Source organism: Lissotriton vulgaris, chromosome 3_1, assembly GCF_964263255.1.
Source record: "Lissotriton vulgaris chromosome 3_1, aLisVul1.2, whole genome shotgun sequence".
NCBI classification, from domain to species: Eukaryota; Metazoa; Chordata; class Amphibia; order Caudata; family Salamandridae; genus Lissotriton; species Lissotriton vulgaris.
This window is the reverse complement of record NC_141689.1, coordinates 508182905-508205202: the sequence shown is the minus strand read 5'-3', so window position 1 is coordinate 508205202 and position 22298 is coordinate 508182905. Positions and strand designations below refer to the sequence as shown.

At 44.0% G+C, this 22298-nt stretch overlaps 1 protein-coding gene across 1 annotated transcript in view; it reads left to right on the top strand.

The window, feature by feature from the left end:
- The window catches only part of PDE8B (phosphodiesterase 8B), a 1129923-nt gene that overhangs the window by 600125 nt on the left and 507500 nt on the right, over positions 1-22298 (top strand). The gene's annotated exons all lie outside the window — the stretch shown is intronic.

Genomic DNA, 22298 nt, shown 5'->3' with positions numbered 1-22298 from the left:
GAATTCCAAACAATCTAAAATGTAGAAGATGAGCTATCTGTCACCCAAGTAGGTATATTATAGAGAGGGATCGAGAATTGTCACACCTGAGAGTCTGAGACATCTATTCATTGAGCTGGCTCATGAAGGACATTGTGACATTGTAGCAACTAAGAGAGTGGTTCCCTCATCTAGATGAAAAAGTTGAGAAAAAGATGAAAGGTACCATTTTTTTAACTGTTTGGTGTGGTGACACTGCATCCATTGACAGTGTTTAACCTTCCAGCGCAGGCTTGGGAGAGAGTTGCAGTTGACTACTTTGGGCCTCGAGGAATTGGACATTACCATATGGTAATCACTGATGAATATTCAAATTTTCCTTTGGTGGAAGACTTATCATGGACAAGCGACTTGATGACATATTTGCAGCATTCCCACTATTCTCAAATCCGATAATGGCCTGCCTTTCAAAAGCAAAAAAGTCAAAATCAAGCATCATAATAGTACACTTCTCTGGTTCCAAGCCAATGGATGATTCATGGGCACCCTCAAGAGGGTAATTCAATGAACATCGATGGAAGGACTTGATCTAAACCAAGCCCTGTGGGAAGCCGATCGTGCCTCTCAATCAACACCTCCTTCCACAACTGGTGAGAGCCTTGCCACCTTGCTGCTTGGGAGAGCCATCAGAACCAAACTGCCACAATGGACATCAGACATTGATAAATGCTGATAAGTTTGTGTCTGAGACATTTCTCAAAAGTGCAAGATAAAAACATTTGCTGATCAGCGTCGATGTGCCATGGAAAAAAGCACCTTTTTTTTGGGCCCCAGGCTCTGGGTTCCTTTGTGCTCCCCCCTCCACACAAGGCCTAGGGCAGCAGAGTATCTCTACCCTGCCCCATTAAAATATTTTTATTTCTAAACTTCAGGATAGGAGACTAAGCCCCTGAGTCCTGTAATTGCTTCCAACAACATTTTTCTCATGTTGCTAGCAGCCAATCGGAGCGATTGCACCCATGAGAGTCTGACTTCCACAGGATCGAGTTGGTCCAAGGGAAAAAAAGTTCAGGGCCAATCAGAACACTTTCGTTTTTTTTAAATTGAGTTTGTGAGACTCTCGTTAGAGTCCCTCGAAACCAATTGTCAAGATATACAAGTATTTTTCCACCTTGATTTCTCAAAAACTACTGAATGGATTTACACCAAATCACAAAAGGTATCATCTGTGAATTAAGATCTAACTTCCCACCAAATTTGGTGTAATTCAGTACAGCAGTTTTTGCAAAAATGCTTCTGACAAAAGTCTATGGAAAATGCATGGGGAAATTTGCTCTTGGGACCCCCTTTTTTTCTCAGCACCCTCTTGATGGATCATCCTGAAACTTTCCCAGATGAAGCTAAGCTGAATTTGCTTCTTTTTTTAAAAGTTTCATGAAGATTGATGAACAGTGTCAAAGTTATTAGAAAATTGGAAGTCAACCATTGTATCATGTAACCTAATATGAAAGACATATGGCAAATACCAGTTCATAAAAAATAAAGAAATAGTCCTGCTTTTGCCCTTTAGTCAAGAAAATGTGCCCTTTTCCCTATAATTGATACTGTCATGTCCTTTATGATTTACATATTAATCAGTTTGTTGTAAAAACTGTTGTTCTGTTTTGTGGCTTATCTCATTTCTTTTTACATTGTGCATAACTATTTCAATGTGTGTCTTTCTGTGATTCAAATCTCTTTTTCAGGAAAGTAACTTCTATTGTTGCCAAAACGTCCTCCAGGAGAGTCAGTGTGTTTCAAGCCTACTCTATAAAACATTATCACGCTAATTGTTATTGAAACAATCGTGTCATTTATTCCTAGGGTATATCTTGTTTTCAGCTCATACAGGAAATATGTTACCTCAACGACCCAGCAAATTAAGTGATACTTTTGTGTATTGCGTTTAAAGAGTGAGATAAATCGATCCTGTTCTCAAAGGCACCCCTAATTATAGCCTTAATGCTTAATGTTGAGCTTGTAAGTGCAAAAAGGAGTATCTTACATGATTATCGCTTATACCACTGAGTCAATATAGAATGATCAAAGTCACTAGTCACTTGATCATCAATTCTTCATATTGTATTTTTTTCCAAATCTATTGCTTGATAGTGCATCTTAAACGCACTTTAACATGCAGGTCTTACACATCATCACATTGAAAAATGAACACATGACGAATATGTCACAACCTACAACATGCAAAATGTTTGTGTTCTGTCATCAATCCATGTGAGCAAATGGAATACAAAAAATGATTTCAGGGAAAACTAAGGTCAAGTTCCTATTCCATATGCTCATAAGTACAGTGAATGTCTTTGTGCAACTAGTCTGTACACATTTATAATTAGAAGGGGATGCTGGCAACTGTTTAGCCGAGGCCGAACGGTATCATAATAGTCCTCTCTGTTAACTTCATTAGAGATGTTTCTTCTATTGTCCCTGGTTAGTGTTGTTGATGCATTTCGACCCCAGGGTCTCCTCAGGACAGGCAACTGGAATGGCCTGTCATCAAAAGATAAGGAACGTTTTTTTAGTTCAGACTGAGATTGGAGAGCCACCTACGTGAAGAGTGGGGAAAGAAAGCTGAGGAGGATTAACTTGTTTTGGAAAGTATCGTGAAGATTCTTCAAATGATTAGTGCCTTCGGACGATATTGAGAAAATAAAAACAAGGACACATCTGTTTATTAACGTATTGTGGTAATCGATGTCCTAAGCAATTTATAATTCGAAGAGGTACTGTTAATTTGTGTTGTTTGGATGATTATATGTTTTTTTTTTAGATGAACTGTGTCTGTAATCATATAGGAAAAACAGACATTAGTCAAAGCAACATTGAAAATGCTAAAAGTAATGAATCGCGCCCCCAACTGCGTCCAAGCCGCTCCTGGACACACCCATGGACCTTTCTCTTGCTACTCCTGCAAATTCAGCGGCACCGTCAACATCTCCGCTACGACCACACCACAGATCCCCGACCCCAATCACCTACAATGCATCCTTCTCAACACCCGATCAGTCCACAGGCACGCCATTGACCTATGGAATCTACTAGACACCATTTCTCCGGACATCGCCTTCCTTACGGAAACATGGATGAACGCTTCCTCCGCACCAGACATCACCATTGCCATCCCTGAAGACTATAAGATCACTCGCAAAGACCGTACCAGCCACACAGGAGGAGGGATCGCTATCGTCCATAAGAAATCAATCCGCATCTCAACCAGCTCTGACGCCAACCTCGCCAACTCCGAACACCTTCACTTCCAGATCCACATCGACCCCAAAACCACACTCAGAGGCACCCTCCTCTACAGACCACCAGGACCCCGCGCAAAATTCAGTGAAGACATCACGGACTTCATCACTCCACACGCGCTCCCCTCCAAAGACTACATCCTTCTGGGAGACCTCAACTTTCACCTTGAAAAGATCAACGACCACAACACCGCCACCCTCGTGGACAACCTCGCCAACCTCGGACTTAAACAACTAGTCACTTCCCCCACCCACATCGCAGGTCACACACTCGACCCAATCTTCACCTCCAGCAACCATGTCTCCTTCAGCCACACCACGGACCTCCTCTGGACTGACCACAGCTGCGTTCACTTCACCTACAACAAACCAAAACCCAACATCCACCTCCAACCTACCCTGCAAAAAAACTGGAACAAAATCACCACGAACCAAATCTCCGCATCGCTCCTTCGAAACTCCCCAGCCCTCTCTTCTAACGCCAACGAAGCCGCCGCCAACCTCACCCTATGGTTATCCAACACCGCTGACACCTTAGCACCACTGAAAAAACGTCAAAGCAAACCTGGCAGCAAGAAGGCCTCATGGTTCAACGATGATCTCAAGAAGTCCAAGAAACTCTGCCGCTCCCTTGAAAAGGCCTGGAAAAAAGACCCAACCACCAGCACCAAGGACGCCTTCAAAAGCGCCACCCGCACTCACCACCAATTGATCCGAAAAGCCAAGAAAACAGCATTCAAGGATCGACTTGACAACAACGCCCACAACAGCAAGGAACTGTTCAACATCGTCAAGGAATTTTCCAATCCCTCGGCCAACTCCAACGACATCACCCCCTCTCAAATCCTCTGCGACTCCCTAGCCTCATTTTTCCACAACAAGATTGCAGACATCCACAACAGCTTTGACAACCAACCCGGAAACCAACCCACCCTACCATTTGCTGATCATCTTCCCCCCGTGAACACCCTTAACGTCTGGAACCCAATCTCCACTGAGGACACCATCCGCCTGATGAATTCCATCCACTCAGGATCCCCCACAGACCCATGTCCTCACCACATCTTCAACAAAGCAGACTCCGTCATAGCACCGCACCTCCGAGACGTCATCAACTGCTCCCTCAACTCCGCCACCTTCCCGGAAGACTGGAAACACGCTGAACTCACCGCCCTTCTGAAAAAACCAACAGCAGACCCCACCGAACTCAAAAATTACCGCCCCATCTCGCTTCTTCCATTCCCGGCCAAAGTCATCGAGAAAGCTGTCAACAACCAGCTCGCCGCCTTCCTCGAAGCCAACAAATCCCTCGACCCCTCACAATCTGGCTTCCGAGCAAAGCACAGCACTGAGACCGCCCTCATCGCAGCAACAGACGACATACGAACTCTACTGGACAATGGAGACACAGTCGCCCTCATCCTCCTTGACCTCTCTGCAGCTTTCGACACAGTCTGCCACAGCACCCTTTTACAACGCCTCAATAACATCGGAATCCAAGGAAAAGCACTTGAATGGATCACCTCGTTCCTCACCGGAAGAACCCAGAGAGTCCGCCTTCCTCCATTCAAGTCCGAGGCCTCTGAAGTCATCTGCGGCGTACCACAAGGATCCTCACTCAGTCCCACCCTCTTCAACGTATACATGAGCCCCCTCGCGGCCATCGCACGCCAACACAACCTCAACATCATCTCTTACGCGGACGACACTCAACTGATCCTTTCTCTCACCAATGACCCCAGCACCGCCAAAACTAACCTACACGAAGGAATGAAAGAAGTTGCCGAATGGATGAAACAAAGCCGTCTGAAACTGAACTCGGACAAAACAGAAGTCCTCATCTTAGGTACATCCCCCTCTGCATGGGTCGACTCCTGGTGGCGAGAAGCCCTCGGAAAAGCACCCATCCCGACAGACCACGCACGGAACCTAGGCGTCATCCTGGATTCTTCACTCTCAATGAACAGACAAGTCAGCGCCGTATCCTCTTCCTGCTTCAACATTCTTCGCATGCTCAGAAAAACATTTCGCTGGATCCCCTCCGAAACAAGGAAAACAGTCACCCACGCTCTGGTCACGAGCCGACTGGACTACGGAAACACCCTCTACGCAGGTACTACCGCAAAACTCCAGAAGAAACTCCAACGAATCCAAAACGCCTCAGCCAGGCTCATATTAGACATCCCACGCAACGAACACATCTCTGGTCACCTTAAAGACCTCCACTGGCTACCCGTCAATAAGAGGATCACTTTCCGTCTGCTTACCCACGCACACAAATCACTCTACGACATCGGACCAGATTGCCTCAACTCACGTCTGTCCTTCTACACCCCCTCCCGCCAACTACGTTCTTCCAGCCAAGCCCTCGCCACTGTACCTCGCATCAACAAGACCACCATGGGAGGCAGATCCTTCTCATACCTGGCTGCTAAAACATGGAACTCACTCCCCGCTTACCTTTGCCTTACCCAGAACCACCTAGTATTCAGAAAGCAACTTAAAACGTGGATATTTGACAAGTAATCCTCCTCCCCTTCCTAAGCGCCTTGAAACCCTCTGGGTATGTAGTGCGCTATACAAATTCTATGACTTGACTTGACTTGACTAATCAATTTAGTATCTATTTATTGCTCAGCAATTACCATAGCTTCCGCTGGTTCGTGTGGTATTTCAAACTCGTGTCTGCTTCCATCAGATGGCCATACCAGGCCCTCGCTCTATTTGGTATCCATCTGGCATTGTTTAGACCATTATAATGTTTTTTTTTGTCAATCATTTAAATTTGCACAGAGATAGGGTTTGCGGTGTTGCTGGGAACTGTAGTTTCGACATGCCTGTCAATGGGATGTTACTTTTTAAGAAATTATGGTAAAAGATATTTAGTAATGTATAAAAAATTTCAGAGGATACCACTGGAAGTGTGCAGTAAATATCGCTGTAGCCAAATGTGGGCTATCAAAGAGGCTGTCATTTTCCAAGGTAGATCTGCTGTGATGAATGGGATACACGCTTTGGGTTTTGATTTCAGATGTTTTGGAGTTCTGAAATGTCAGTACATCGCATTTGGCCTGGCCATCAAACTCATGTAGCCAGCTGGTGAACCTGGTGGTAAGAGAGAACAGGGGTTCTACTAACCCACCTCTAAATACTGCACAGCCAGGGTTAAGGAACACAGTATCTAAAATTCTTTCGCAAACACTACTAGGTGGAGCAAAAACGTGAATAGAATTCGAGCGTTAGCATAGAGGAAACATTGAAAAGAAAATACCAATGCTCTTATAAAAACAGTATCACATCATTCGGTCTCATTTTCAGCTGTTTTGTGTAAATGTATGGAGACCCACATACTTTCAGTACACTGTTTTATGTGAACGCAACCTCAAGTTCATGCATTAAGGAATGTAGCACTCCCCCTCTAAAATGTCTCCAACATAGCGATACTCCTCTCTAGCCACAGGTTGAAACATGGGCATAGTATATTGTGCTCCAATCAATCAAAGGATTACTAGAGTGCAGAACTACTCCAGAAAGTGTCCTGATGTAACGAGAGCAGACCCCAATATTGCCAGACACAATACCAAAACAAATTGACCTCAGAAAAGTAGCCCGAACAACCACGTTTTTAAGGACTTCCTAAATTGGCCTTCATTAACAATCTTAGGGAGCTGCAAAGGGGGGTGGTTCAAAGCGTGTGCAGCTACAATAGAAAAGGAAGAATCTTCCCACTTTCGGGGACACAAAGGAGCCCTGCATTAGAGGATTGAAGTCTCCTAGCAAGACAGTATTAGCTTTGTTAATTCGAAAAAGGACAAAGTACCTGTACCGTAAAATGCCCAGTGTGCCAAGACCAGAATTTTTAATTGAAGCCAATACCACACATTACGTGGCCCAATACGATATGTGGACCAGGATCGATTATTGGTTGCTGACATCAGGTATCTGCCAGTGGTATAGGTCACTCTCTCCCCTCCCTATAACCTATTCTGACCACTCCCCTGTGGTGCTTCATCTTCAGGTCCCTAGACCAGATGGCTATGAACGATATTATTGAGTTTAAACGGGGTGTACCCTAAAACTCATGGACCTGGGTTGCTAAGTGAAGTACAGGGAAAATGGTCCGAGTTTGAGCAACTATTTATAGATATTCTGTCTTACTACATAAAAGACGTTCACCACATACATGTATCATTATTCATTGTTAAACAAAGTGAACAATAAAGCATGCAATATTCTCTGGACGGCAGAGTAAACGCTGACAACTTATCAGAATGGTGCAAGGCACGCACTGAATAAAGAAATCGTCTCCTACTGGTCCCAATTCGTGACATAGGTGCAAGAGTATGCTCGACCACAGGAGCATTGCCCAAAACTTTTAGGAGCCCACGTTGGCCCACGCAGTGACGGTTCAGACGACGACCGTTACATTAATGTGCTCACATTTTGTATCTATCTTGACGGAGACCCCAACATGAGGCAAGAATAGCCCTTACATATAGGGGTCGAAACGTAGACTACACCAACCCAGCCCGCCATAGGACTCAATACAATGGATTTGTCTAGCCTATGTGTGATGTGATTAGGGAACATGTGTACTAGCTTGAGTGTAAAGGCCTACTGATTTTAATGTGATGCTATCCATGTTACACCACCTTTACCCAGACCCTCACAAACCCGATCACATCCCTTCCTTCCTTCACTGAGAGCACCATCGCTGTGATGATTTGAAAATTATGCATATATACTTTGAAGATAAAAAGTTATTTCTGTGATGTAGTAATTCATAACCTACACGAGAGTAAGAATAAATACAATCAGACTTTGAATATTGCAAGCTTTATTGTTCACTTTGTTTAACAATGAGTAATGATACATGTATGTGGTGAACGCCTTTTATGTAGTAAGACAGAATATCTATAAATAGTTGCGCAAACTGGGACCATTTTCCCTGTACTTTATGAACGATATTGGCGTTTCCCAAGCCGGGCCCTGCAGGACGACTTGTTCTTGTCTGAGGTGGGTGAGGCCACAGAGGATTATTTCACTTTAAACACGGCTCGGTAGACTCAAGGGCGATGCTATGGGAGGCTTTTAAGGCCTACATTAGGGGAATCTGTATTGCAAAGCATTCTGGGGTGCTGAGAGACTTGCGATCCACTTTGTCCCATCTCAAGCAGCAACTGATAGATCTAGACAGGGAATGTTTGGTCAGCCCGACTCCAGACCAGACAAATCGCCGGATCGAATTACTAACCGACTTTTGGGAATCTGCGGAGTGAGAGTCCCATTTTTTAAGCAAATATGCAGTAGTCAGTAGATATGGAGAGTGGGAGAGCCCTGGCCACACACTGATGAGCATGCTGCGGCCCCCCTACAATAAAGCCTATATTACTGAACTGAGGTCCACCTCTGGTCCATTGTTAACTACCACAACAGAGACAAATTCTTAAAATACTACTCCACCCTATACACTTCCCGTGCTGCGGCGGACTCTGCCGCGCAGGAGACTTATCATTCTGAGATAGCCCTGGTGTATTTGGAGAAGTACATGCAGGACTTCTTGGCAAAGCCATTTACAAAGGAGGAGGTTGTTAGTGCAATAGAGGCATTAAATGGCTCCACGGCCTCGGGCCTAGATGGCTTAACAGGCCTTTTCTATAAGACCTATAAGGCTTGCTGGCCCCTAAGTTGACAGAAGTGTATGCTGAATCGTTTGAGCGGAATATGTTACCCCCTACGCTTAGAGAAGCAGTCATTATACTTTTCCCCAAACCTGGCAAAGACCCTTTGGACCTCACTGCGTATCCACCGCTCTCCTTATTAAACTTAGATTACAAGATATTAGTGAAAATGATTGCGCTCCACCTCGCCCTATTAATGGACAAAATCATTGCGCCAAATGTAATCAGGCTTCGTTCCACAAAGGTCTACCTCGCCGAATCTAGACACATTATTTGCAGTCCTACATAGAATAACCCCAGAGATTCCCGCAACGGCCGTTCTCTTGGACACGGAGAAGGCCTTTGAATCCTTGGAGTGGCCCTTTTTCGTGTCCGTGATGCTACACATGAGTATGTCGATGGGGTTTGTAGCCAACACGGTGATGCTATACAGCAGTCCTACCGTGAGATTGTACGTTAATGGTTCCTTATCACGCCCATTCCCGCTATCGCAAGGAACTAGGCAGGGCTGTCCCCTGTGGCCTCTTTTATTTGTCCTAGCAATGGACCCTTTAGTCCGCCACTTTCAAGAAAAACACATGCACAGGGGCCTGCAATTTAATACCGGACCTTTGCTGGTTTCTCTATACGCTGATGATGTTATTCTTTATGTGCAGGAACCACAGGAGAACCTCGACCCTTTGATAAGGGATATCATTCGATTCAGCCAGTTCTCTGGATTAGGCATTAACTGGCGAAAGTATCTTCCCTTTAACATCTAGCACAGTACGGAGGGAATGCAAGTTCCCCCGTGATTGGTGTTCTGACTCTGTTGAATATCTGGGCGTGCACATTCATCTGGACACTGGCCAAATGCTTAGACTCAATTATGGCCAAGCAATTCATCGTTTGGAAATGCAAGTTGACGTTGTGGCTGCGCCTCCCCCTCTCCATCGTGGGGCGGGTCGCCTTGATCAAAATGATTGTGCTGCCGAAATTCTTATACCTCTTTAACAACATTCCGATCCCACTACCGAACAGTTTTTTTACAACTCTGCGCTCTCATTTGATTTGATTGACGTGGGGGTAGGAGACCGAGGGTGAGGTGGCAGATATTGACATTGCCTTACGACAAGGGAGGTTTCAGTGTCCCTGATGTCAGGCTCTATTATTTGGTGGCCCAGTGCAGCTAGGCATACTCTTGGTTCTATCCTGATGTGCGAATTCCATATCTGTGACCAGAGGTGGATTTAGTTCTTCCAGGCTCCCTACACGCAGTGTTGCCCGAGGGCCTTGCCAGGGACACCAAAGACATCAAAACTGTCTCCACCACCACTTGGGCTTGGGATAAATTGAGGTGCATGACCAGTGCCCCCCTTCTGTACTCCTCAGCACTGCCCATCCCTAATGATAATAATAATAATAATATTAATAATAGCGCACATATCTCCCCCAGGGGTTCTCAAAGTACTTGTACGCATACCGCTGTGGAACCCATCCTGGCTTTCCCTGTGAAGTGCCCACTCCTGGGCACCCCCAAGGTGAAGCGAGGCATCCCAGCGCTGTTGGGGCGGTTGTGGAGATTAAGCAAGCTATTGCCCAGAGTTGCAGAGAGGATGCAGGTCTGTCGGTGGCAGAGACAGGCGCATCCATTGAAGAGCTGGCTGCATGTCATTGAGAAATTGCTGATTTGCTCTATTGATGCTACATTTAATGGGTTTTTTAACCGCAATATTTTTAAACTTTTTAAAATCAGTTTAAGATCTCAATCATTGTATAATTACTCACTGTGGATAACATCTGAGGCCCGCCCTGTTCCGCCGCGTCCTTGTGGGCATTTGTAATGCGGAGGGTGAGGCAGCCCAACACTTTCGGGCACTTTAGGAATCAAGTTAGCGCTCTAGTCAGGCTGTCCTGCCCCTGATTAAAAAGGGTGCTTTGCTCGGGCCGCGCTGTGGATGAAGGTCTGTCGGTGGCAGAGACAGACGCATCCACTTGGTGAGAGCTGGCTGCATGCCATTGAGCAATTGCTGATTGGCGCTATTGATGCTACATTTAATGGTTTTTTAACCACGATATTTTTGAACTTTTTAAAATCAGTTTAAGATCTCAATCATTGTATAATTACTCACTGTGGATAACATCTGAGGCCTGCCCTGTTCCTCCGTGTCCTTGTGGGCGTTTGTAATGCGGAGGGTGAGGCAGCCCAACACTTCCGGGCACTGCAGGAATCAAGTTAGCGCTCTAGTCACGCTGTCCTGCTCCTGCGCCTGACCCCCACTATTTATGCGGGAAGGACAGCGGACGTGTGCAGCGGGCGCGCCGCGGTCGGACCGGGCCTGGGGCCAGACCCCCTGCCCGTTGCGAGAGCGTACAAGTAGGTAGACTCTACTATACCAGAGACCAACTATTCAACTTATGTCCTAGAGTTAGGGCAGATGCTGGCATAAAATGCAGGTGGAAACACTTCCTCTCTGCTGTTCCGACTGTGCATTTGACCCCGTACCCCAAGGGACATGGGAAACGAGGCAGAGAAAGTTAGGATGACGCTGCTAAACGGCCGCTCTCTGAAGAAGCACAAATTAGAAATCCACGATCTTTTAGTGGACCATAGGTTAGATGTGCTTTTTCTAACCGAGACGTGGCTGGACGAGCCTTCTTCTCCAGAAATCCTCGAAGCTATTCCTTCAGGATACTGCTTGTTAAGAGTTTACAGGGGACTCCAGAGGGGAGGGGGATAGCGGTGATCCATAAAAGTGAGTAGCTGTGCACTTTAGATCAAGTTAAGCTGCTGAACAGTGAGGCAGGATTTTTTACGATAAAAATCTCCCCTAAAAACACCATCAGCGGCTTTCTGATTTATCGTCCTCCGGTGTGGTATTGGGTTCTCCAGGCCTACATATTCCGCAAAACCCGCTACACCATAAAATAGACGTTGGCACGGAAACTGGAAAATGCAAAAGACAAATTTATTAAGACCCCATGGGGTGGTGGTACATTCCTACAGCACCCTTCGGCAATGCAAGAAGTATCACACCAAACATCGGTGCGAGACCTCTTTTATACAGTTTTACAGTAATAAAAAGAGTAGGCGGAACACATTTACAAAGTTTAGGTACATATAAGGTCATTTTTGGAACACAGCCAACTCATGAGAGGGGTTACAACACCACTGGTCAGTATGGAGAACATTCCTAAGCGATACACTAGTACAGAGGGTTTAACTGCGCATGTGCAAGCTTGACCGGTACTAAAAATAGCCTGTTGCTGGGCAAGTTTGAGTGGTCAGTGGTACAGAGGAAGGACAAAGGACATGCTGACCACGAGGCAGCACGTTCATATAAAATGGACGCCAGCGTTTTCAAAATGGCTTCCGAATACCATAGCCAAGTTAAGGGAAAATTTGTGTAGCAAAGCTTAACGCTAACCCGATCACCATCAAATTACGACACTGGGCACGACAGCACAGTTTGGTGCACACCAACTGGACCACCTGCTGGATCCAATTTTTGCCAACTGGGATGGAATGACGGTCTCTCCCCCGATTAGAATTCCTTGGTCGGACCACTGCCTAATTCCTTTAGAGGTGATACGAGGCTTAGGTGAACTTGAGGAGCAAAAACTCCTGCCACATAAACGTAGGAATTGGAAAACATTCACCCAGGAAGCTTATAGGAAGGTCCTGTTGAAGGAACCGCCCCCTTGGAGCGATACTTTGAAGGAGGCGTGGAGGGTACATGAGGAGTGGATGGTGAAGGCCTTAGACACTGTTGCACCTTGGACAAACAAGACTCCCGTAAGGCGGACTTAAACTGCTCCATGGTTTAGCAAAGAGCTAATAGAAGCTAAAGCTTTCTGTAAAAAGTTAGAACGCAGATGGCGTAAAAACTACGATTCAGGGTGCAAACAGCAATACAGAACTGAACTGAAAAAATATCACAAACTTATTAGAGTGGCAAAGGGTGTATTCCTTAAATAAAGAATTGAAACTGCGGACAACCCGTCTAAAGAATTATTTGCTATATATAAAGAGCTCACAGCCCCTGAAAGATTAACTGCGCAAGATACTTTTTCTGACGAATTATGTGAATCCATTGCGGACCACTTTGTCAACAAAGTGGAAAAAATATATGCCTCCTTCACGGCCAGGATGGATGTGTCCTCTAGCCAGTGTGATAAGGGAAAGAGCCATGCCACAGTCCCGCATTTAAACTGTTATAAAGTCCCGGATAGGCAGGCAATGCTTAGCATTGCAAAGAGTATTCAGTCAGGCTCCCCCAATGATGCTGCCCCACCCAAGAGCTTCAGGAGTGTCCTTGAAGGGGTAATAGATCACATTAGTCACATGGCCTCTCTGTCTTTTCAGGAATGCCATGTGCTAGACTCGTGGAAAAGGGCTCAGGTGATCCCCCTGAAAAAGAAACCCAACCTTCACATTTCCCAGTTACAGAACCTATGCCCCATCTCTCTTCTCCCGTTCTGTATGAAGGTGGTGGAGAAAATAGTTAATCTACAGCTGATGGAACACCTAGAAGAAGGTCACCTTTTGCACCCAACTCAGTCTGGGTTTAGAGCCAGATATTGCACGGAAACAGCCATCCTACTCTCCACGGAGCTACTTGGCAAATAGCGGATGAGGGGCGGACAGCAGCGTTGGTATTATTAGACCTAAGTGCGGCGTTTGACACCGTATCGCACACCACACTGCTAGCCCGTCTTATGGAAATCGGAGTGGAAGGATCGGCCCATGAGTGGATAAGATCCTTCTTAGAGGACAGAAGCTTTCAAGTGCACTGTCCCCCATTCAAATCTTCCCCTCGAGGGCTAAAGCATGGGGTTCCACAGGGCTCGAGCTTGAGCTGGACATTATTCAATCTATATATGGAACCCCTGGCCCGAATCGTGGAATCATTTGGAGTAGACATCGTCATGTATGACGATGATACTCAATTAATGATCACTCTTGCTCAGGGCCAGAGTGAGGCTGCAGTGAACTTCTCCACCTGCCTTTCGGCTGTTGCCAGTTGGATGAATAATAACTGCTTGCGCCTCAACGGTGATAAGACAGAGTTGTTGGTAATTGGGAGAATACCATCAATATGGTCATCAGCGTGGTGGCCGTCCGAATTAGGGTCGACACCCTCCCCTTCAGAGACGGTGAAGAATTTAGGTGTCCTGCTGGATTCCAGTTGGTCCTTCGGACAACATATTGGAAGGGTGACTGGCAGATGCTATGGAATCCTCAAAACCTTACGGAAAGTACTGGATCTCCTGCCCATCAGCTCCAGGAAATCTTAGATACATGATTTAGTTACCCCCCACCTGGATTACGGTAACTCCCTGTTTATCGGCCTAAGTAAGAAAGGGCTACAGCAGCTGCAATGTGTCCAAAACGCTGCTGCCCGCCTAGTGCTGAACCTGCCTAGAAGAGCATCAGGGAAGCAAGCCCTGGCGACGCTCCATTTGCTTTTCACATTAAGGAGCGTATCAGGTTCAAAGCGTTATGCATTACACATCGCATTGCCCACGGGAAAGGGCCGGCATATCTGCAAAAGCTTCTATCCATTCACTGCCCAAAACGCAATTTGAGATCACTAGGGAGCATGCTGTTCAGAGTGCCTCGCATCTACAAGGCAAGAATGGGAGGTGGATCTTTCAGGTACTTGGCCGGGAACTACTGGAACAAACTCCCTATTGAACTCCGAATGGAACCATCGGAAGCAAGATTCCGCCTCAAACTGAAAACTCATCTCTTACCACGTATGTAAAAAAAAACAATAGTTGATTTTGGTAATGTCTCAGTGACTTTTTGCTGGTGGCTTGCTCACGGGGGGACTGTATCCATAGCGCGGGAACACACTGTTTCAAGTGTAACCAGGCGCTCTACAAATGGCTTTATTATTATTATTAGTGGGTTAGAGTAGGCACTGAGGCGAGAATTAAGGAGTCCGCGGACACTGTGCCCAAGATCCTGCCGCGTCGGGAATTGAACCCTGGTCCCGGGCCTGACCTCTGATTCAGGGTCTGCCGCCTCTAACCAGTGAGCCACACTTCTCCAATCATTGGGGAAAATTTGGTGCAGCGCACGTTAGCTAAAATTGACATTACCAAATTTGGGGACCTGTTTCCCGGTGGGCATATATTCCAAGTGACGGAGGAAGAGCATTTCCACTCAGCCTCTTTCATGGACAGGTTTGTCATGGACCGGGTACGCTCAGCTCTCAAGGTGACTTTACCCTGTTTTCCCCTTGAGCCGGACTCCTTCACCCACTCACACTGACGATCGAATCTGACAAGGGAACGCACTTAATTTCTAAACTATATTGTGAATGCTCTTCCATAATCCCTGTTATAGATGACAAAATCCATAGTGCCTGGGAGGAGGACTTGGGACATCCCATTCTAGATGATCAATGGTTCAAATGCTGTTCCATGACAAAAATGATATCTTAAAATAGGCTCCACAAGCTTATACATTATAAATTCCTATGTAGGGCATATGTCACCCCGGCTGCAACCCACAGATTAGATACGATCAAATCACATACCTGTCTGAAATGCGAAGCTTCGCTCATCTTACTTGGACTCGAGCCAAAATTCGAGCCTACTGGGAGGAAGTACATAAGGTGCTTGGGGACATGATAGAGCTGATGTGGTGCCCACACCAGAGGTCGCGCTCCTGGGCTATGTAGCCAACTTTCAGAAATAAATCCTCAGCCTACTATTGGCAAAACGAGAGATCGCCTTGCATTGGGGGCGTAAAGCTTCTCCTACATTTAAGAATTGGCTGAGTAGTTTAACATATTGCAACACGAATAGCAATTTATATGCCATCACCTTTCAGCGCTCCTCACGACCTAAAGATATGTGGGGTCCACTCAGGAATTATGGGGCCACTGGTGGAACATGCCCATCCACACCACTTGAAGAGAGCATGGACCCACCAGGGGTGGGTTAACGTCAAATATAGGCAGGTTGGAATATTTTGACTATCACACTAGTCTGGGTATTCTGCAGTCACAGTCAAGGGTCATGAGAGCTACACTGCCCAACATTTTAAGGACCGAAGGAAAGCTGGGCTAGTTGTGAGAAGTCATCTGGGACTGTGTTTTATTACTCTTTTGTTATGACTGCACGTGCTATTCATATATACTGTCAACTTGTCATAAGTTTTTTTTCCCTTTTGGATACTGTATAACATAAAAATGATAAAGTTGTAAAAAATTAAAAATCGAAGCAAATACAGCTCGTCTAATGAATAGAAATTGGCAACCGCACGGAATCTTTAACAAGAGCCAAGCTGCTGCATTTTTACACTTTGCAGCCTCTTAATCAGGCAAGCACCCGGACAGGTAGTTCAAGCAAATAAAAACTATTAAAAGACTATGCTTGTTTTCCAAGATGTTCATGAGAATAGGGTATAAGAAGTGTTCACCTCTAGGGCATATTACTAGCAATGAGAATAATTTTTCTAATAGAGTGTACACATACTACTACTGACAAGGCATAAACAGTGATATATAAAAGTATCCAAGCATAATAAAAAAATAAACTGCAAGATTTCATAACTTCAGAAACTTGTACAGTGAAACCCATCTTTTTTATCCTATTAAATGCAGAAGCATAAGGAAGTTATACAGTAAAACCCATATAATCTTATCCTACCAAAGGGAGAGGGCAAATGTCATAAGCCACAAACCATGGAATTGAAGTCACAGCCTGCAACAAAGCAATTCCAAGGTACATTTAATAAAACTACTGCAGATCTTGCATGTGAGTAGATAATCGCCCAAAACGAATCTGTCATTCAAATCTCCAAAGATTTCAATACTAAACAACAAAGAATAAAAGGATCTCGTCTTTGTACAACACTCTGGGGAGGGATGCCAAAAGCATTTATAAGTACGGAAGGTAGTGCTACAGGATTACTCTTTTACGTACTCTTACTTGTGTTTGTGCATCGACTCTGAAACATTCAACTTGGTAAATGTGGAAGGAGGGCACAACTTGTATTGGTTGTTATGAATGTTCCCTGTTCTAGTTATTTTGATAATATTCCTAAATCATGTAATAGGAAATAAGAGTACTACTGGAGTGCTATTTTATGTATTCTTAAAGGCCTTTGAGAAAAAGCCACATTGTTTTTAGGAAACTCTTTGAGGGATCCTACTCTAATGTGTCACTGGTTAATGAATCTATCACGAGTATGTGACGTGAATAAAATGTTCTATTAAATATTGCTGGAATTAGATGCTTTCTTTAAACTTTGTCATTGAATTGTATTTGTGGTTAAGCTTCAGCACTAGTTCTCCATAAATCCAAATGTGAAAAGTAACGTACGTTTCTATATGAAATAGTAAAGACACACTATATTATATTTCTTAAAGCGTACACATTTCTGGGTTAATGAAAGTGATTGATACTAGACTCAGGAAAAATAATTGGCTATTTACTGAGGCATTACACATCCTCGATCTGTGCTTACGTTATTCCCAAAGTCTTCCTAACAACGACGGCTACTTTAAACAAACTTTTTCCAGTGTGGGAATGAGAAAGCAGACATGGTGCTCTCCTGTCCCATGCAGGTTGGGATCGATTCCGATTCGGGGAAAACCGCTCTGAATAGCCGTTCGTAGCGTTTTCCCCATACGAATCGTACCCTGCAACCTCCCCCGTACGTACGACGAAGTACGATTGGTACCAAGAGCAGGACTCCGTACGAATCATACAAAGACCGTACGACTTGAATCTCCGCACGAATCTCCCTCGGTACCCGCTGTACGCAACATCTGTACAGTTCGTGGCTGCTTTTTCCGACCCGGCAAGTACGATTCGTGTCCGGTATGCACCGTACAACCCTTTTTCTACGGGAGCTGAAAACAGCCGTAAAAGCAGAGTTTGCCCGAAACAGGTACGGAACGCCCCCACCCTCCCGAGTACGGTGCGTATACCCTGTGATCGCAGGGGTACGGTGCGTACCTCTGCGATCACGGGGTGTGCGCACCGTACCCCGCGATCTTGGGGTGTACGGTGTGTACACCCCATGATCGCAGGGGTACGCACCGTACCCCTGCTATCATGGGGTGTACGCACCGTACGGTGTGTATGTGATTGTGTGCTTTTCCGTACGAATCGCCCTTACCAGATGTGGACCCTTACGAATCGTGTCCTCATACCCCGGTCCGGATCGTACTCGTCGGGTCGTACGGCATGTGTACAAGTCGTACGGTTCACTGTTTCAGCCTTGCAATACGTATGGATCGCGACGATTCGGACGAATTGACGGAATACAGATCGTACTACGCGAATCGGATGGACGGGTACGAATCGTATGGCGATGGCTCCGGATGAAAAACGTACGGACATTTTTTTTCCCGAATCGGAATCGAGTCGACTCCAATATGTGCAGCCTGTCTATAAGTACATCTTATACCAGGTATTGATCTTCTTCTTATATGAGATACAATAGATGGCTTGAAATACTGTTGCTGGATCTGTGTTTAAATCATGTTATTATACCCCTTAAATGTCTGGTACTGTATACCAACACTGTTCAGCAAAACGACTGATTCTCACGCGGACAGCAAAAGCCTTATAATCTAAATCGACTTTACAAAGATACACAATCCTCAAACTATTCAACTGAATTGTAGCATCAAGTAGCATACTCATTTTGTCGTTGGAAAGGCACAGCCCATTCTAAATCCATTATAATGTGATTCAATGTCATACGGATAAACGCTTCAGTATGCCGCCGTGTTTGTTGAAAGTTTATAAACACACTTTTATAATGGACTGTGTGGATCATCAATTCACAGGATGATGCCATAAATAAGTTTGGTGTTTCATGAAATGGGCAGCTGCTGAGTCTATTGCCAATAAAGAGTCGAGCATCCAATATTGAAATGACACAAAATGGCTCCTAAAAGAGATGCTTTACCATGAATTTGTGCTAATGCTTTGAAAAAGTCTGCAGGTAGAATCTTGGAGTTGACAGTTTCACCTAAGTGTAGAAATGTATGCAAAAACAATGTCCTTCTAGAAATAAATCGTAGGGACACTGGTTTCATATCCTTTGAACAAAAGCCAATATCTTTTTTTAAAAACATGTAATTATGAAATCATAAACAGAGTCTTTATCATTTAATGAATGCTAAAGTCTCAGTTTGGTTGCCTTACCTGTGCCTCAGCTTATCTCTAACTGTTCCCTATGAAGATTTTTGTTTGAATTATTTTTCTTGGGAGATGATAAAGTACTTGATTATTTTAGTTTTATCTTTTTATAATGAGGTCATGATAATTTCAATTTTAAGTTGAACTAAAAGAGCTATCCATCTGTGAATCCAAACATCTCATCCTTGAATTAGCAACTAATGCCACATATTGATTTAACTTTTTTGAATCTCACATTACATTCTCCAGAAGCAGGGAAATTTTTAGAATGCGATTTGTGTTACCGAAATTATCCTTGTGGCCCTAATTTCCCTTTAAAATGTCCTTTCATAATTTTTTATGCTTCATGTAATGCTTCTTTCATACCAGTCTGTAGTAAAAGTAGATTGCATGTTGCTTCATGTCTTTTGATTTATTACTTTCTACTTCCTGCTATGCAAAGGCATGTGCTTATGTCCTTACAATATCATGAGGGAAAAATAACTGCTTTCTTCACTTTCTAATCTCTTTCACAATCTTTAGTCATCTGCCTATTACAATCTCTTTGAAAATCACATTGCAAATGGACTTTCTTTGGTTCTAGTTTATTTCTTTTTTGATTCCTTCTCCCTGCAGGATGGCTTGGTGCTTCTCGGCTTGCTGCTAAGGCATGTGGTAATTTTCAGGTCACAAACTGCAATTTAGTATGAGTATTTTGTGCAGGATTTACTCCTGTTCTTTACATCACCTTGAAACCCCACAAGTGTGGTATGAAGCGCTGAAGCACTGCATATAAACAAGTCATTGTTATTTAACTTGGCACAGAATTTTATTTTCTATTCCTTACTCGCACATTTACTAATTTTGTTCTGGCTGGTTGCTATTCCCTCTTTCAATACAATGGAACTTGTTCCTAATCTGCATTTTGTAGTACGTTTAGTAGTACTACTCACATACTGTAAAATTCTATTCACAAACGTACATGTGGAGGCCTATGCCTGTCTTATCTTTTCCATATGGAAATCTGCACCCTGATTGCGGACAGCTCCGCAGGTGTAAGCCCACGTTTTAGTAGAACATGCAGGAGTGAAAGGGGATTTTCTAGAAAAAGGGGAATACTTACTACTAAATGGGGGGCTTAGGAAGGAGTAATGAAGGATTTAGGGAGGGACAGACACCCACCCACAAAAGAGTAAGCACATTCCTATTCCCACACTGGCCTTTTAACACTACTATAGCCAGTAAAGACCTAAAACTGTTGTTATGTACTCTGTGTCAGACCTGAAGTAAGTCAAGCACCACACTTAGCCAACCACTGGAACTGTAACACCATTCCATAGAAAATAATGAGGCAGGGACTGTACATAAAACCCCACTGGGAAAAATGTTAAAACAAATGGCTGATTTTATGTTTAAAAAATACATATAAACATATACATTGTATTTAATGTTAGAATAATATTAACAACTAAAGAAACTATATGATTTTATTAACATTATTTGAATACATTTGTTAAAATTAAAAATAAATGTAACTCCTTTTTTGAAAAAATAGTTACATTAATTAAAATGAATTCTACGCATAGCTTTAAGCAACTGTTATTATATATTGAATACAAATAAACAAATGAAAAATAAACAGTTTACATTAGTTTTTTGGGGTTAAATCATTAAATATATATACATTAATGAAATATATTCAAATTATTTATCAATACTTATTAAATATAATAGTGCTGTAAGATATTTGTATCAGTTCTATATAGAAAATAATTTTTTAATATTTGTCATTCAAATATTTTTTCTGAGCGATTTTAAAGTTTAATAAACAACTTTTTTACTTTTCCCTAAAATTCACCATAGGGAAAACTCTGTCCCGATGGGGGAACCTCCATCTATGTGGGAAAAGTTACTATTAGTAACTTTGCACTAGTACATTTTTTTTAGGCTTATTCCAAAGTGTAAGAGTACATTTACATGGGCCCTATTCACAAACGTGAATATACATATGTAGACTAACTCACATGTATATTTACTCTTAAACTGAGGTGTAAATCTACCCCTTTTCCCTATTCACTATTTCTGAGTCTATGTTTACACCTAGGTATTTCCTTTTGGGTTTTATTTTAAATTGCTGCCTCCATATTTTCCTGAGCAAGAGTGTTGCAGTTCCAGTGGTTGGCCAAGTGCAGTGCTGAACTTCAATTCCAGCACCACACATGGTCTGAGTACATTTAACACTGTTTTGGGACTTTATTGGGCTGTAGTAGTTTTAGAGGAACAGTTTGTGAAGAGCAATGTGCTTACTCGTTTGTGTGTGCATGCTTGGGTCCTAAATTCTCTCTTAACCTTTCCCTCCCCTTCCTAAATCTCTCCCATTTTCTAGTAAATATACCCTCTTATACCGCTACTCCTTTGTCCCTCCCACATTTGCTACAAAAATGTATGTGCACTTGTCTGTAATCTCGGTAACCGAGGTGGAGAACTCCAGAGAGAAAAGATATGAGTGGTGGAGGTGGCAACTGGGTAGGTTAGTGAAAAGTATTTTGTAGTATGTGAAAAGCACTGTTGTAGTACTACTAAATGTACTACAATATGCTTTTTGGCACTGTCATAGGCAATCTCACCAATTGCCTGGCGGACGGTTCAGGGCCCCTGAGATGGTAGCGGTGCCGAGCAGGCGCCGTCACCAAATCAGAATGTGGGTTTAGTAAGGCCTTTACATGGCGGGGATGCCGCCATGGAGAGGCTGGCCGGGATTGGGTTTGGGGGCCTGTTGTGGGCCGCCCTTGTTTGTGAGGGTGTCGCTGCACTGGGGGTACCCATTGTACACCCCTGCATTTCCATGCACCATGTGGCAGGTACCACGTGGTGCCTGCCACGTAGTGCAGGGAAATGCAGTACAAGCAGTTTTATCATTGTGTACGGTGCTACAGCCAGTAGCACCGCCCACAATGTTAAAAGCCATGGTTCTGGCGGGCGCATCCTAATAGCAGTAGTGGGACTGCGGCATGTCTGGCACGCGGTCCCAAACACTGCTACGATCCGCCCGCCATCGTAATTCTCTTTTTTATCTGCTTTTTCTTGGTACATCACTTGTTTTGACATACATATGGGTAAATTTGCTTACTTTTATTTATTTCTTTAACCTCCTCTTGTACAGCTTCTGGGAATAATTACCACCTTTTGATTATTAGTTTTACTT